This window comes from Carassius auratus, linkage group LG28B, assembly GCF_003368295.1.
Source record: "Carassius auratus strain Wakin linkage group LG28B, ASM336829v1, whole genome shotgun sequence".
Classification (NCBI taxonomy): Eukaryota; Metazoa; Chordata; class Actinopteri; order Cypriniformes; family Cyprinidae; genus Carassius; species Carassius auratus.
In genome coordinates, this window is record NC_039293.1 from 9185469 (window position 1) to 9201120 (window position 15652).

Consider the following 15652-nt stretch of genomic DNA (forward strand, 5'->3'; position numbering starts at 1 on the left):
GTGAAAACGAGCATTTCACCCCCCCCCCCTTTAAATAACGTGCACACTAAGTAACAGGAATTTTCCTTAATTCAAAAATGCAGTTTTTTGCTGTAATTTTACATGAGATTTTCTGTATTTTCTTCAGCTTTTAATGTTTGATAAGATGTTTTACATAAATATTGTGGAAAGTTAAGAAGGAAAAAAAAAACATTAAATGATCATAAAGTTTGAACACTGCTTTAATTCAAATAATCAGCCGTAACTGTGAAAATGTGTTTCAATAATTTATTGACCAATCTGCAAGAATATACAAATAGTTTGTTCAGGACTGCAATTTACTAATATTTTTTGTACAAAACTGCAACCATATACTAGTATTAAGATTACAGCTAAACTGCAACAACATTCCAATTAAAAAATAAGCCCAAAAGTTTAAATTAGATCACAACTGCAACCACATACCAATTCAGTTTTTTTCATAACTGCAACAGTGTGTGTGTGTATATATATATATATATATATATATAATTTAATAACTGCAACAGCACACAAAAGAATTGTTCAAAACTGCAACAATATAGCAAATTGGTAAACAAATAAAAAATAAGAATTAATTTGTCCTTAAAACTGAACCACATGTGAACAGATTAATTCATCTTGACAACAGATGATGCATGAAAAAAAAGAATTCAATGATGAAAGCAAATAATCAGCAAGTATTTTATGTCTGTGACACTGTCAAGAATTTCTGCTAGGCAATGTAGGAAGATCTGACACTCCAAGTTTTACTCCATTCTTTCAAAGTCCGCAATCTTGTTAATCAGTGAAAGAACCTTTGGACTGACTGCTGATTACTTTCTCGATGTGGTCTTCTCCACTTTCGATCCCTTCTCGGGGTTCATCTTAAAAAGGAATCTGTTGAATTAAAAAAACATTTAGTAATAAAACATAGACTGTACCATATGCTGTGAATATATTTAAAATAAAAGCAGAACAAAAATAACTACAGGGCATGCTTGTGGTGGATGTTGTGAAGAAGTATGTGAGAGGTAGTAGTGTGAGAGGTAGTTGTGTGTGAGGCAGACTAAGAAGGTTGTGACAATTTAAGAGAGTGTTGTGTGAGGATGAGAGTGTGAGGATGCATGTAGGGCTGCACAATTAACCACATGCAGTTGTCAGATGCATTTGCAGATGAATCGCATTAGATTATGAACAGGCTACTGCGTAGCTTGTCAGTGAACTACAGCTCTGTTTATTAAATGTTGCTCGATTTGAAAACAGGTGATGGATATTTACTACTAATCACAGGACCGGCTTTACTGAGGAGACACGCCTGAAAAATGCATGTGATTAATTATGCAGCCCTAGAAGGTCTGGGGATGTGCGTTAGTGTGTGTGAGGATGCATGTGTGACTGTCTATGTGAGAATGTTTGGATGTTCGTATAAGGATGTGTGTGTGTTTGTGAGGATGAGTGTGTGAGTGCAAGGATGCATTTGTAAGAATATGTGAAAGTGTATAACTGTGTGTGTGTGTGTGTGTGTGTGAGAGAGAGAATGTGTGTGAGGATGCATGTGTGAATGTCTATGTGAGAATGTTTGGATGTTTGTATAAGGATGTGTGTGAGGATGCATGTGTGAGTGTCAGGATGCATTTGTAAGAATCCAGTGAAATGGTATAAATGTGTGTGAAGATGCGTGTGAGAGTGTGTGTGTGTGAGAGAGACAATGGGTCTCATTCATGAAACATTCGTAAATATACGAGTAAATATCTGAGTGATTTGCGCGTAAAGAAAACTTCCCGAAAACTCTTCTCCTGATTCACAAAAACTTCGTAAACGTCAGATGTGATAGTGAAATGTGTGTGTGTATTAATGAATTCCAATCAGTCGTAAATGGGACGCGCGTGCACGCTCACTCTCAATTACCATAAATCCCGCCTATTAAATCCGACTGACAACTATATATGAGCATCATATTATGACCCCAAACGAAGGATTTCAACATGTCTTCTCAAAAGCGACTGAAAAAGAAACATTTCTCAGCTGCAGAAATTGAAGTTTTATTATCAGAAGTTCATTCAAAACGCCACATTTTATTTTCAAGCGTACTAGTGGCGTATCAGGTCCTAAAAAAGGAAGTTTGGCAGCATATTACAGATCCCCCCTTACGAAAAATTACCATGGTATTATTATAGTAAAACTGTAGTAACCCATGGTTTTTTGGCGTATTGACTCCCATTTGTCTAACCACAGATTTATTACATATAACGTGGTTAAACTGGTTAATATAGAAAAACCATGGTTAATTTGTGGTTACCATGGTTTAACTATAGTAACCATGGTTTTTTGGTTTCATTTGTAGTAAAACCATGGTTAATTTCCGTAAGGGCTATTACTGGCTCTCATAATAAAAGTTAAAAAAAAAAACGTATGTAATTAATTTATATAATATTTTTTTCAAAATGCTGTGTAAATATGTACCCGATTATGAATTAAAATGCAGCCGTATTAATGAGCAAAACGTTCAGACGTTAAACGCACTATTTACGCGTGGCTGGGAGCAGGTGTAGATTTCTTTCGTACCAACTAACATTTGGAAAATACGAACGTTTTAATGAATCCGAAAATTTACGCCAAAACCACTTTACACGCGATTTACACACAAATTCGTTCTGCTCGTGTTTCATGAATGAGACCCATTGTGTGTGAGGTTGCATGTGTAACTGTCATGTTAGAGTGTGTGGATGTTTGTATTAGAGTGTGTGTGAGTGTGTGTGAGGATGCGTGTGTGAGAATGTGTATTTGAGAGTGTGTGAGTGTAAGGATGCATTTGTAAGAGTATGTGAAACTGTAACAGTGTGTGAAGATGCGTGAGAGTGTGTGAGTGTAAGGATGCATTTGTAAGATTATGTGAAACTGTAACCGTGTGTGAAGATGCGTGAGAGTGTGTGAGTGTAAGGATGCATTTGTAACTGTCTATGTTAAAAGTGTGTGGATGTTTGTATTAGAATGTGTGTGAGGGGGTTGTGTGTGTGTGAGGATGCATGTGTGAGAATGTGTATGTGTGTGAGTGTAAGGATGCATTTGTTAGAGTATGTAAAAAGTGTGTAACTGTGTGTGAAGATGCGTGTGAGAGTGTCTCTAAGAGTGTGTGAGTGTGAGGATGTGTGTGTGTGTGTGTGTGTGTGTGTGTGCACGAGTATGGATGTGAGAGTGCTTGTATGAGTGAGGAAACGTTTCTGAGAGTGTGTGTATCTGAGAGTATGTAAGTGTGAGGATGCGTTTGAGAGTGTGTGTGTGTGTGAGGATGCGTGTGTGAGGATGCATGTGTGCAAATGTGGATGCGAGTGTGAGGATGCATTTGTGAGTGTGTGTAAGTGAGAGTGTGTGACTTTGAGGATGTGTGTGTGACAGTGTGTATATGTGAGAGTGTGAGGATGCATATGTGACTGAGTGTGTGTGTGTGAGAATGCATGTGAGAGAATGTGTATGTGAGTGTGAGGATGTGTGTGTGACTGCGTGTATGTGAGTGTCTGTGTGCGTGAGTAGGCATGTGTGACTGTATGTGTGTGTGTTAGAGTGAGTGTATGTAAGGATGCGTAATTCAGTGTGTGTTAAAAAGGTGTGAGTGTGATACGTGTGAGAGTGAGTGTATGAGTGTGTGTTTTTACCTTTGCACAATCTCTTGCGTTTCTCCTTGGTTTCCTGTGTATGAAATGTTCAAGCAGTAGTATGAAGCAAACATCAGCTTCAGAGCGTCGCAGAAGATGGTGATGTGGTCATTAACTATGACTTGGTCAACAGAAAACATAGTTCATAAACATAAACACCACAACTATTACAAGTGTAATATGTGAACATCTTTGCATTGTGCAACTCACCCTTTCATGTTGACCGTGGTTTTAGCACTCACTGAACTTACCTGTAAGGAGAATAAAAGCATGTAAAGTGAAATTTTAGGAAATCTACAAAAATACAACGAAATATATTGATAAATGTATTATATCTATAGTTCTGAACCTTATCTGCGCCACCTGTTCATCCCTATCAGTGAGTCTATCAATAATCCCTATAAGCTATAACAGTCTTTAATTGTAGAAGGGTGATTAAAACTGTCATGAAACAGAAGTTGTGAAACTTTTTTCCCTAGGCGTAGATTACAACATTACAAGGTTATATGAATTCTCAGATGACACACTGCAGACATTGTTTTTTCATTCACAATTTTAACTGGTCAATGGTTTTAGTCGCCAGCTTTTTGAAACACTATTAATATTTTAAATATTTGCTTAACCGATAGACCGATATAAAGGGTAACCAACAGAAATAATGTATTAAAAAGTGATTAAATACTGACTGTAACGATATTTCAGACCCTCAATAAGACTATATCTGGAAGTAAGAGTCAAACATGCAGACAAATAAAAGTAGTTAAGTGAATTTCATTATACAAGCGTAATAACCTGTGCTTGAAGCGGGAGAAATGCCGACGAACATAACGTTTCAATTTGCGCGTCACTTTAAGCGCTGGTCCTAATGAGTCTGTTTCTAAATTCAGAATTTTCATCCAATCTCTCCTCGAAAAATATGTTTTTTTTTTTTTTTTTCAGTTTCAAAACTGATTAAAACGCTGCATTATGCGTCGAAGTTCGGTAAATTTGGCAATATCTACATATTTGAACGTTACCTGAGCTAACTGTTAAATTCATGAGTTCTTAAACCACAAATTATAATAATATTTAATACCATTATCGTAGACAACCAGCTAACGACTTTCCTTAAAGTAAGCCTGTTTTTCCCTCAGGGACAAAATAACATTAGAAGTTACTAGGGCTGTTTCGAATGCCATTTTTTGAGCTTCGAAGCTTAGGTAGCAATCAATATCGAATATTCGAAGCTTCGGTGGGTGGGGCTAAATATATAATAATAGTGTCGGTTTGCATTTGTATCATCTTTCACGACTTCACGTTTCACTCTTCGGCATCGTAAATGTGTTGCGGCAGACCCAGTGGAGTGCAGTGTTGCATTTGGTGCAATATGATCAGGTGGCACACATTCTTTAAATATTAATAAACATTTAATAATCTTTTAATTAGAACAGTTTCTGGTACGCATTACACGGGCAGGTTTATGCTCCGAAAACGGACAGTGCACAAGTGATACCAAACACAGTCTGTTGAGAGCAAGAACTTTAATAAGGTATTAATAACGAACATTTCTTTAAAACAAATGAATCCAAAAACAGAAATTAAATTAGTAACACACAGTAATTTCAACGAACTGTAATAAATAAAGAACACTGTAGCATGCTTATAAACAGTTGAATAAGAATAAATGAATTGTTTTTAAAATGACACAAAATGTAATATCTATTACAATTAGTTTTATTCTATATAGGCTAAGGGATTTATTTTGTCTTATTCTGACTTTTTGTTAATTTAAATCTTTAAAATGCGCGATGCTTTTATTGAAAGCATGTTGCAATTAGCCTATTTATCATAGCAAATTAAGCGCATAAAAGCAGTTTTTTTTTTTTTTTTTTTTTTTGCCGCGTGCTACTTACAGAACTCAGGTGATTTTTCAAACTTGTGGTGCTGTTGTGGTAGGCAAGTTACAAATCGCATATTTGACACACTGCCTTTCTCTTGTCATCCTCACTTAATTTAAAGTGCTCCCAAATAGGGATGTTGTGGTGACGGATTTTTTCCACCGGTTAATCGACGTGTGAAAAAAACGGTAATCCCGATGTCACCGGGGTTGCGTGTCGGGGATTTCGGGTGGCCAAAAATGCGTTCGTGCAGACGTGCACACGTCTCAATTTACTTTCACTTTAATTAGCGGCAATTCAGTAGGATTTGTTTGAATTAACCATGGGTTAATTTATTTTTTTCTTAATAAAAATACACAAAACAATAAGACACTCGCTTGTATTACATATTGCAAAATGAATAATAACTTAACACACCATGCAAAAACTAAACAAAAGCACTTATGAAACGCCTTTAAAGTGCAAGTATCAAACAAGAAATTATATAAAATATTACTATATTATATAAATTATATAAAATTCACTATTCGTTAAATAAAGTGCCTGCCTTGGCTTTTTCAGCAAAAAAAAAAAAAAAAAAAACAGCACAACCATCGAATATGCAACGAACGAAAATCAAACACATCCCTGTTGGCATTTGGTTTGAATCCAAAATATTTCCAAATAGGTGCTTTTGCATTTCGCTTTTATCAGATCTTCCGCCATCCTTTAGCTCGCCTCACTCTCCTCAAATGATAAATGAAATCGGACACCTGCTGCTTTACTGCGGCGCTCGTTCCTCTCACGCTAAATTAAGAAGGCACGTAGTCACTAACTGAATTAAGTGCTTTATTGCTATAGGTTAAAACTTCAACACGATGGGGACGGTGCCGGTGGTCAAGTGCTATGACCGGTAGGTGGGTTAAACACTGTGTATCACCGGTAACACCGACTATCGCAACAAGCCTACTCCCAAACAGCTGAGGTCTTGGGCATTTTGTACCTATTCAGTATGAGATGAAATAAATCACTACGTTCGCCAACGGGCGGTTCAAGCGTGAGAGAATGAATCCGCGACGGATGTCACGTGTTGAAAAAAAAAAAGAATATTCGAATCTCAAAACTGAAAATCGAATGCCACCCCACCGAACGAATATTCGAATATTCGATTATTCTAGTACAGCCCTAGAAGTTACCCACACTTAACGGCTAACGGCACTGGTCAGCGCCGAAGTTTGAAATACTGGTTTAACGATTCAAAAAGGTAAACATTCTAAATTCTAGAACTCAAATATAGTAGAAATAACATATAGTAATGACCAAAATGTGAAAACATGAACTTTACCTGCTTATTTTCGCCTCAGATCGAAGATTGAACGTGAAACGGAAAGGCCGAGTGATTCCTTCTGCGCGCGCAGCAGCTCCACTGCGTGCTTGGAGGAGAATGTATCCTTGCGCTAGGGCGGGAATTCCTTCAGTTTGAATATTAAAATTTTTATTTTTTTGTAATTTAAATATCAGCATATTATTCTATTATTAGATCAAATTATGAAACGGTACTATGAGAATAAATCCGTAATAAAACACCAAACTGAGCAGAACTATTTTGACAAGCGGAAGAAAATGCCATCAGTCAGTTGACAGTACTTTGGAAATACGATTCTTTCGGGAAGGATTTTTCAACAAACCTGTTCAAAAACTGATTCACCTGCTCTTTTATGCAAACACACAATGTAGGCTACATATACAACTTATTATATCAATAGTAATAATAATAATAATAATAATGAACGTTAACTTTTGTACAGTTGTTATTTATATTTTTAATCTATTAAAAAATATGGCATTATATTATTAATGCCACACACACACACACACACACACACACACTGTATATATACACACACACAAACATACTGCACATAAACATACATATAGCGCATTATGTGAAATAAATCTTCAAAAATATTTTTGGGGCGTTATGCACATTGACATGTTTTTCATGTGATTTTACATAGACTGTAAATTTACATATCCTATTTCTGTAATTTTACCATTTTAAACTATTTCAAAATTATGTGGAAAAACTGTAAATTAAAACAGTAAAATTCCGTAAAATTAAAGGTGCAGCAATTCAATATTAAACTGATAATAGCAAGTAGGCCTAATAATAGATTTGAAAACAACGCTTTAAAATTTGTATGTACTCTGGTAAAAATCCTCAATAAAATGGGGAAAAAGCTGGTATTGTTTATTTCCACCATCTAAACCCAGGGTACTCAACAGAGGGCCTGTCTGCATTCATTTTGTGACCGGTTTTATGCAGAAAATTAATATATTTAAATCAGGCAAGTATTAGATATGTGTTAAACTGCATTTCTAAATCTGTAAAATTGCTAATATTGTCTTAAAGTCTTATGATGAAAAAAGTAATTTGTGGCCCTTTGCATTTTATGTGGTTTAAATGCGACCCGCTTGGCCTCTGAACTTGAGGACCCCTGGTCGACTCAATCCCTGGATCAAATTGAATCCTATCCTGCTTTATTTTTCTTATGGAATATATAATACATCACTTACAATTACGTCATATGAGAGTATGAGCGTGCCATTTCATGTCAGCTTTGATTTTAATTATTGTGCACTGGCATCTTGAGTGGTAAAAGTTAATTTAATTAGTTCAAATGTGAAAAAATTAAACTTTAACTGTACTCAAATCTAAAGAGATAATTAAGTCACCATAGTGGCATAACAATTCAAGAACTGGCAATAATCTAGGTATCATATATGTACCCGGCCAGTCAAATGTACAGACTCATGTGAATATTAGAATAGATTAGACCATAGCCTTGACTCTGCCTGCTTGTATTTTGATGTGCAATAATAAAGGGTAAATTATTGTATGGGATATTAGCAAAAGGAAGTAGGTTGTAATCTTTTTAACATTGAGCTTTGTGAGTGACTTAATCTGCACTGATACTACATACATTTTATGATCGTCTAATGAGTAAAAAATATTTTTGGGGCGTTATGCACATTGACATGTTTTTCATGTGATTTTACATAGGATATGTAAATTTACAGTCTATTTCTGTAATTTTACCATTTTAAACTATTTCAAAATTATGTGGAAAAACTGTAAATTAAAACAGTAAAATTCCGTAAAATTAAAGGTGCAGCAATTCAATATTAAACTGATAATAGCAAGTAGGCCTAATAATAGATTTGAAAACAACGCTTTAAAATTTGTATGTACTCTGGTAAAAATTCTCAATAAAATGGGGAAAAAGCTGGTATTGTTTATTTCCACCATCTAAACCCAGGGTACTCAACAGAGGGCCTGTCTGCATTCATTTTGTGACCGGTTTTATGCAGAAAATTAATATATTTAAATCAGGCAAGTCTTAGATATGTGTTAAACTGCATTTCTAAATATGTAAAATTGCTAATATTGTCTTAAAGTCTTATGATGAAAAAAGTAATTTGTGGCCCTTTGCATTTTATGTGGTTCAAATGCGACCCGCTTAGCCTCTGAAATTGAGGACCCCTGGTCGAATTAATCCCTGGATCAAATTGAATCCTATCCTGCTTTTTTTCTCATGGAATATATAATGCATCACTTACAATTACGTCATATGAGAGTATGAGCGTGCCATTTCATGTCAGCTTTGATTTTAATTATTGTGCACTGGCATCTTGAGTGGTAAAAGTTAATTTAATTAGTTCAAATGTGAAAAAATTAAACTTTAACTGTACTCGAATCTAAAGAGATAATTAAGTCACCATAGTGGCATAACAATTAAAGAACTGGCAATATTCTAGGTATCATATATGAACCCGGCCAGTCAAATGTACAGACTCATGTGAATATTAGAATAGATTAGACCATAGCCTTGACTCTGCCTGCTTGTCTTTTGATGTGCAATAATAAAGGGTAAATTATTGTATGGGATATTAGCAAAAGGAAGTAGATTGTAATCTTTTTAACATTGAGCTTTGTGAGTGACTTAATCTGCACTGATACTACATACATTTTATGATCGTCTAAGGAGTTAAAAAATGATGTTTGACATTTTGATAGCAGTTTCGTGTATTTGCCTTTTCCCTTACATCTTGGCTTTATGATGAGTGACCTGTATTAGTTTAAAAGGGTTGTGTGCTCAAAGATTTGTTTTTGTTTTTTCATGCTTCACATTCAGTGGTGATATTAATGGGAATATGAGAAAATGTGAAATGTATAGCTTTTCTTGACATCGTTGTGAATTTGCAATCTGCCAAGAACCTGTACATTTAAAAGGGAATTGTTATAAAGGGTGATTGATTTGTCAGTATTTATCATTGTATATATTAGTGCCTTTAACTAATTTATAATGCATTGATTGGTCAAATGACATCATCTTGTTTATCGATTCATTTTCATAAACGAAATGCTTGTGTATGATAAATGTCTTCAGATTCAATGTGATCTTTAGCGGTGTGCCTTTTCTTAAAGATTAGCTTGACGTGTCCATTTTCACTGTACATTCCTTCTGAATGTGAACTGCTCTTCATTTAAAAATGTACAGGATGAATATTGTAATTTTCCTCCAAGGTGCCATTTTTTATTCTGTGCTGATTTTGATGCTGTTCAGTTGTGTTTTTGGTGACACCAAGCATAGCAATTAATTTATTTTTAATATATTTTATAAGGCACAACTTTTGCTCAATAATAATAAAAAAAATAATAAAAAGTGCCCTTGCTGTCTGGATGGGGAACGAGCACACAACCCTTATGGGCTCCTCTGTTTCAGAAAAGTAGAGCAATATAAAACTGGATCCAACTAAATAAGCATTATGCTTCAGCCTCCGATCTGCTGCTTGAACTTAACTTGATGAAGCACAGTTGTTATTTTTAGGGAAATGTGCTCCTCATGAACTTTCCATATTGCTTCTGTTTGAGACTTTATTGTGAGGAAAATACAGATAGGCCGAATGAAAGGGCTGAACTAATGTATGAAAATAGAAGAGCCAAATTTTATTTTATTTTATTCTATCACTTAAGTTGGCCCAATTAATGATTCCAGGCAATTTGAAATTGGAAATGTAAGTAAAATTTGTAACAAAAATGTGTTAGATTATGAGAAACTGACTTCATCTCACATTATTAGAAAATCAATTAATAGAATTATCACACACACTGGGACTTCTTGTATTAATTTGTATAAAGTTTTTTCTCTTCTATTTTCAACAGATTTATGTGTGTCGATCATCATTTAAGACAATGTTAGCTTTAATTGTTTGGACAAAATGCCTAAAGTTGAGCTTTTTTCCAATATGTTCATCTTCCGGTTTTAAAATCTCCAAAAAGGCATGTACACTATTGTATCACATAACGTCTTCCTGTACATTAGTGACGCGTTGATGGATTCTGTTCCTACATGCGTCATGACATCACGTCATGCTTGTCGCTATATATCAGCTGTGAGACTGAGTGAACAATGCGTTCACGATGGGTCGCCGGTGTTTGTTTGCGGACTGTGAACGTTCAGATAAAGTTACGTTGCATCGCTTTCCCCGCGATGCCGCCAGGGCTAGACTCTGGTTGGAGGCGCTTCGCCTTTCGTTATCTACCGACACATCCAAACTGTTTGTGTGTAGCAATCATTTTTCTCTGGAGAGCTACGAGAACTGGAGAAAGGTCGTGTTTCAAGGTGTTGAACAACGCAGTTTGCGTTTGGGGAGTGATGCGGTACCATGTCGAGAGGAATTTTCTGCCCCTTCAGAGGTATGTGTGTAGATTTAACTCTAACAGTTTAATTTGCCTTTTGCTAAATAACCACGGAACGGAAAGTAGTCAAATTGTCTTATTACAAAAAAGTTTAAAGATATTCGTTTATATGTGTGTCATATATAAAAAGATACTCACTAGTGTGTGAGTTGGAGGCTGAGTATAAGTTTAGTAACGTTAGATTTTCACACGCCGAACACTGACTGAGCGTAACTTTCACTTTCACTTCTTCTTTCTTATTCAACTCTAGTGTAAAGCGCACGACTCGCCGTCGCTTTGTCTCATACACACGCAAAGAGAGTGAGAGTGAGAGTTTTACATATGTTAGGTTTTGTATAAGTAATAAGCACGACGATTATCTTTCAGACCTCACTTTATTCCGAACAGTAACTTCACATGTCTTTAAGCCCCTTCTTCTTCTCTGTTGAACCCACTCAGTGTTGCCAGATTGGAAATGTCCAAGGATCGTACCAGAAGTTTAAAATGATCGTACACGAGTCAAAACGTTTATCTATCTATTCAAAACCAACTACATTTTGACACGACCTGTCAAAATATTACCACAATAGATAACTTAGGCGTATGGTTGGACGGAAGCAGTGCGACAAAATACTATCCCATTATTTTAGTGACTGTCTGCGTCGCGGTGAATTATAAAACATATTAAAATGATTTTTAACTCTTGCTTTGTCGCGTCTATTGTTGGCGGAATTAAGCTGTTGCTGCGTGGTGCAGTTAACTCTACATCTGAGCCACTGTCATTGGAAGACTGCATGTTGCCAGATGTTGAAGGGGTTCTTGCAGGGCCGTATTAAGACAGTGTGGTGCCCCATGGGATGTACAAATACCTCAAGTGTAGAACAGGAGCACTGAGCAGCATAGAGCCCCCTTTCGCGGCTGGAGACGGTAATGTTTTAACTTTAACTTCAATGGTAAACGGGGAGAGCAAGCGAGAGTGCAGTCAATCGCTTCTGTGCTCAATTCTTCACTCGTTTAAAAAAAAAAAACTTTCGCTCCCTGGAACATTTTGAATTGTAGCTAAACGTCTAGCGTCCTTGTCTTTCTTTAACTTTCTTTTTGCAAAACCACTCCATTGACGTCTGTCCATTTTGATTCATTTTCTGTAGCCGTTAAAAAAATGACACATTTAAGCCGCCTTTCCACTGCACACGACATTCGGATACGATTGTCGCATTTCTCCCTCTAGCGGCAGTCGCGCAGAACTTTCAAACTGGTCGTGCAGCAACCGTTACCTTGGCATATGATATGATATTCACCATGGTAAAATTAATAATTTTAATGAACATAGTCAATGTATGAATGCATCGTCACAAATCAGATGATCCCCAAAATAAAAACAGTAGGTTTTATGGGGCTAATCAACGTAAATAATGGTTTAATAATTATTAAATAATTATTCTGCCATAATTATTATAAACCACCATTTTACAGAAATAGTGTTTAAAAGGATAATGTTAATGTTAACAAAATATTGGTAATTCTGACCTCTTACTGATAGTTTTGATTAGAATACATCACATCCGGTCGGGCGTTCGCATACGGTCTAGTCGCAGAAGTTCAAATATTTGAACGTATCTGAGGCTCAACTCGGATCCGAAATTTGCGCATACGCATGTGATCGGAAGTCCACGCAGCTCCCGCATTACTTTCCATTGGAAATTAATGACTTCCGGTCTGTCGCTTGTCGTTCGTCGGAGACAGTGGAAAGGCGGCTTTACGCGTACTTGTTGTGGACCAACTCAACTCTGACAGGGACGGAAGGGGGAGACTGATAGTGTTCATGTAATCTTTATTTATTTATAATTTATTATTATTATTATTGTTGTTGTTGTTAAGTTAGTGTTCATAAACAAAATTTGGGTCGGATTGTGTTTTATTATTAATATCTCTGTAAAAGGGGGGATTATTATTATTATTATTATTATTATTATTACTGGAATTATCTAGAAGTCACTGTTTCCACGCCAGATGTAGCTGGGAGTTGAAGCTCTAACAAAGCATGTTTCTTGGAAAGGAGGGGAGGGGGGAGGGAGGGGGTATATGTTATATGTTTATATGTTACATGTTGGTATGGATGGATGAATGTCTGCTTGAATTCTTTAGATGCTACTCTTTAGGTGCTAATTTTGAACAATTTAATTTGCAGATGGTATTTGGGCTATGCAGTTTGCCCTATATCATTACACTTATATATTTAAAAAAAATATATATAAATATAAAATTATAGAAATTAGTAATTAAATAAAATAAAAATGCATACAAGGAGTGTAAAAGATATATTAAACACATTTAAAGTAGTAACTTGGAATGTAAATGGGCTACAGGAGGGTTAAAAAAAACAAAGTTATTTATCATTTGGAAAAAATGTCCGCTGACATAGTTTTTCTCCAAGAACCCCACTTTAAAGCCGGTGAAATAGAGTACTTGAAAAGAAGATGGGTGGGGGAGGCTTTTGAGGCAGTATATACATCCAGAAGTAGAGGAGTTGGGATATTGATTAATAAGAGAATACCCTTTAAATTAGTGTCACAGTATTCAGATCCGTACGGTAGATATCTTATAATCAAATGTGAATTATTTGGGGAAATTTATACGCTTCTGAGCATTTATAGGCCTCCGGCTTCAAACATGGCCTTTTTAAAAGATATTCAAACAAGATTGGATAGTTCACAAAAAGGTTTGATAATTATGGGAGGAGACCTAAATAGCATTTTTAGTGTTTGTGACAGCACAACAAAAACTAGGAAGGTCAATGTTCCAAAACATTTACAGAAATGTATCTCTGTTAATGCTCTTCATGATATATGGAGGACCTTACATCCAAACTCAAAAGATTACACTTATTATTCGCATCCCCAGAATAGTTATAGTAGATTGGATTATCTTTTTGTGTCTCAAGGGGGAATTAATAATTGTATATCATGTAAAATTGATAATATTATGATATCAGATCATGCTTCAGTTGTCTGCACCATGACTCTGAAGGAAAACACCTTACAGCATAGAATTTGGAGAATGAATAGGAAATATTTAACGGATAGGGAATTTGTTGATTATATAAAAGAACAAATTAATATTTTTATTTTAACTAATGTGCAGCAACCTCACCCTCAAGATAAGCCTAATATCTGTATTATATGGGACTCCTTTAAAGCATATATAAGGGGGGTAATGATAGCCTTTGCAGCAAAAAGGAAAGCTAGTTCTGATCGGAAAATGGCTGAAATAAAACAGGATATTAATTCAATGGAAATTCAACTTAAAAATGGAGACCAAACAATTAAAAGCAAATTGCAAGAAAAGCAATTAGAAATGGATTCTATACTGATGGATAAAGTTAAAGACTTTAGACAAAATTCGAATAAGCTTAATTATATTTCAGCTAATAAATCGGGTAAACACTTGGCATCAATAGTCAAGAGGGTTGCAAAGACTCAGTCTATATCTTTAAAAGAGGAAGAATCAGACGATGTTATTACAAACAATGATATTATTAATAAAAGATTTAAGCAATTTTATGAACACTTCTATACATCTGAAATTAAAGATGAGGACCCAGATTCCTTTCTTAAATCGGTTAAATTACAGCGCTTATCAGATCATCAAAAGGAAGATTTGGGGAAAGACTTTGCAGCCTCTGAGATCGAAGCTGCAATTAAGGCATTCCCCGAAAAAAAGGCCCCAGGAATAGATGGCCTCCCTATTGAGTTCTATTCAACATTTTGGACACATTTTAGACCTTTGTTCCTGGAAGTTGTAAATTCATTTGTTAATGAACAAAAGATGCCAGAAACTATGTATCTTTCAACTATTTCTGTGATACCAAAACCAGGGCGCGATTGTAATAAGCCTTCTGATTTTAGGCCCATAAGCTTAATCAATTGTGATAAGAAAATCATAACAAAAGTAATGAATAATAGATTGGCACTAATTTTACCCAGTATTATTCATCATAACCAAGCTGGGTTTATTTCTAATAGGGATCTTAGAACTAATGTTAGAACATGTATATCTTTAACACAATATGCAAAGAAATATAATATAGATTTGACTCTGATGGCGGTCGATGCCGAGAAAGCATTTGACCGCCTTGAATGGTCATATTTGTATAAAGTGCTTGAAACATTTGAATTCCCAGTAGAATTTATCAATATGGTAAAAACTGTGTATAGAGCCCCCAAAGCACAAGTCTATACCAATGGTGTTCTATCTGAGGCTTTTTCGTTAAGCCGTGGTACTGCTCAAGGTTGCCCATTATCTCCAGCACTATTCGCAATGGCTATTGAACCCTTGGCTGAGAAAATAAGACAGACAGAAAATATAACTGGTATCACTATAGGTAAAAATGAATATAAATT

General features: G+C 35.5%; 1 long non-coding RNA gene across 1 annotated transcript; it reads right to left on the bottom strand.

The window, feature by feature from the left end:
- Positions 1-683: 683 nt before the first annotated feature.
- Positions 684-3911, bottom strand: LOC113067499 (uncharacterized). The gene is made up of 3 exons (XR_003279377.1): positions 3864-3911; positions 3654-3774; positions 684-897 (listed from the first exon to the last, which is right to left on the bottom strand). It is a non-coding gene; the product is annotated as an uncharacterized LOC113067499 (long non-coding RNA).
- Positions 3912-15652: the final 11741 nt, after the last annotated feature.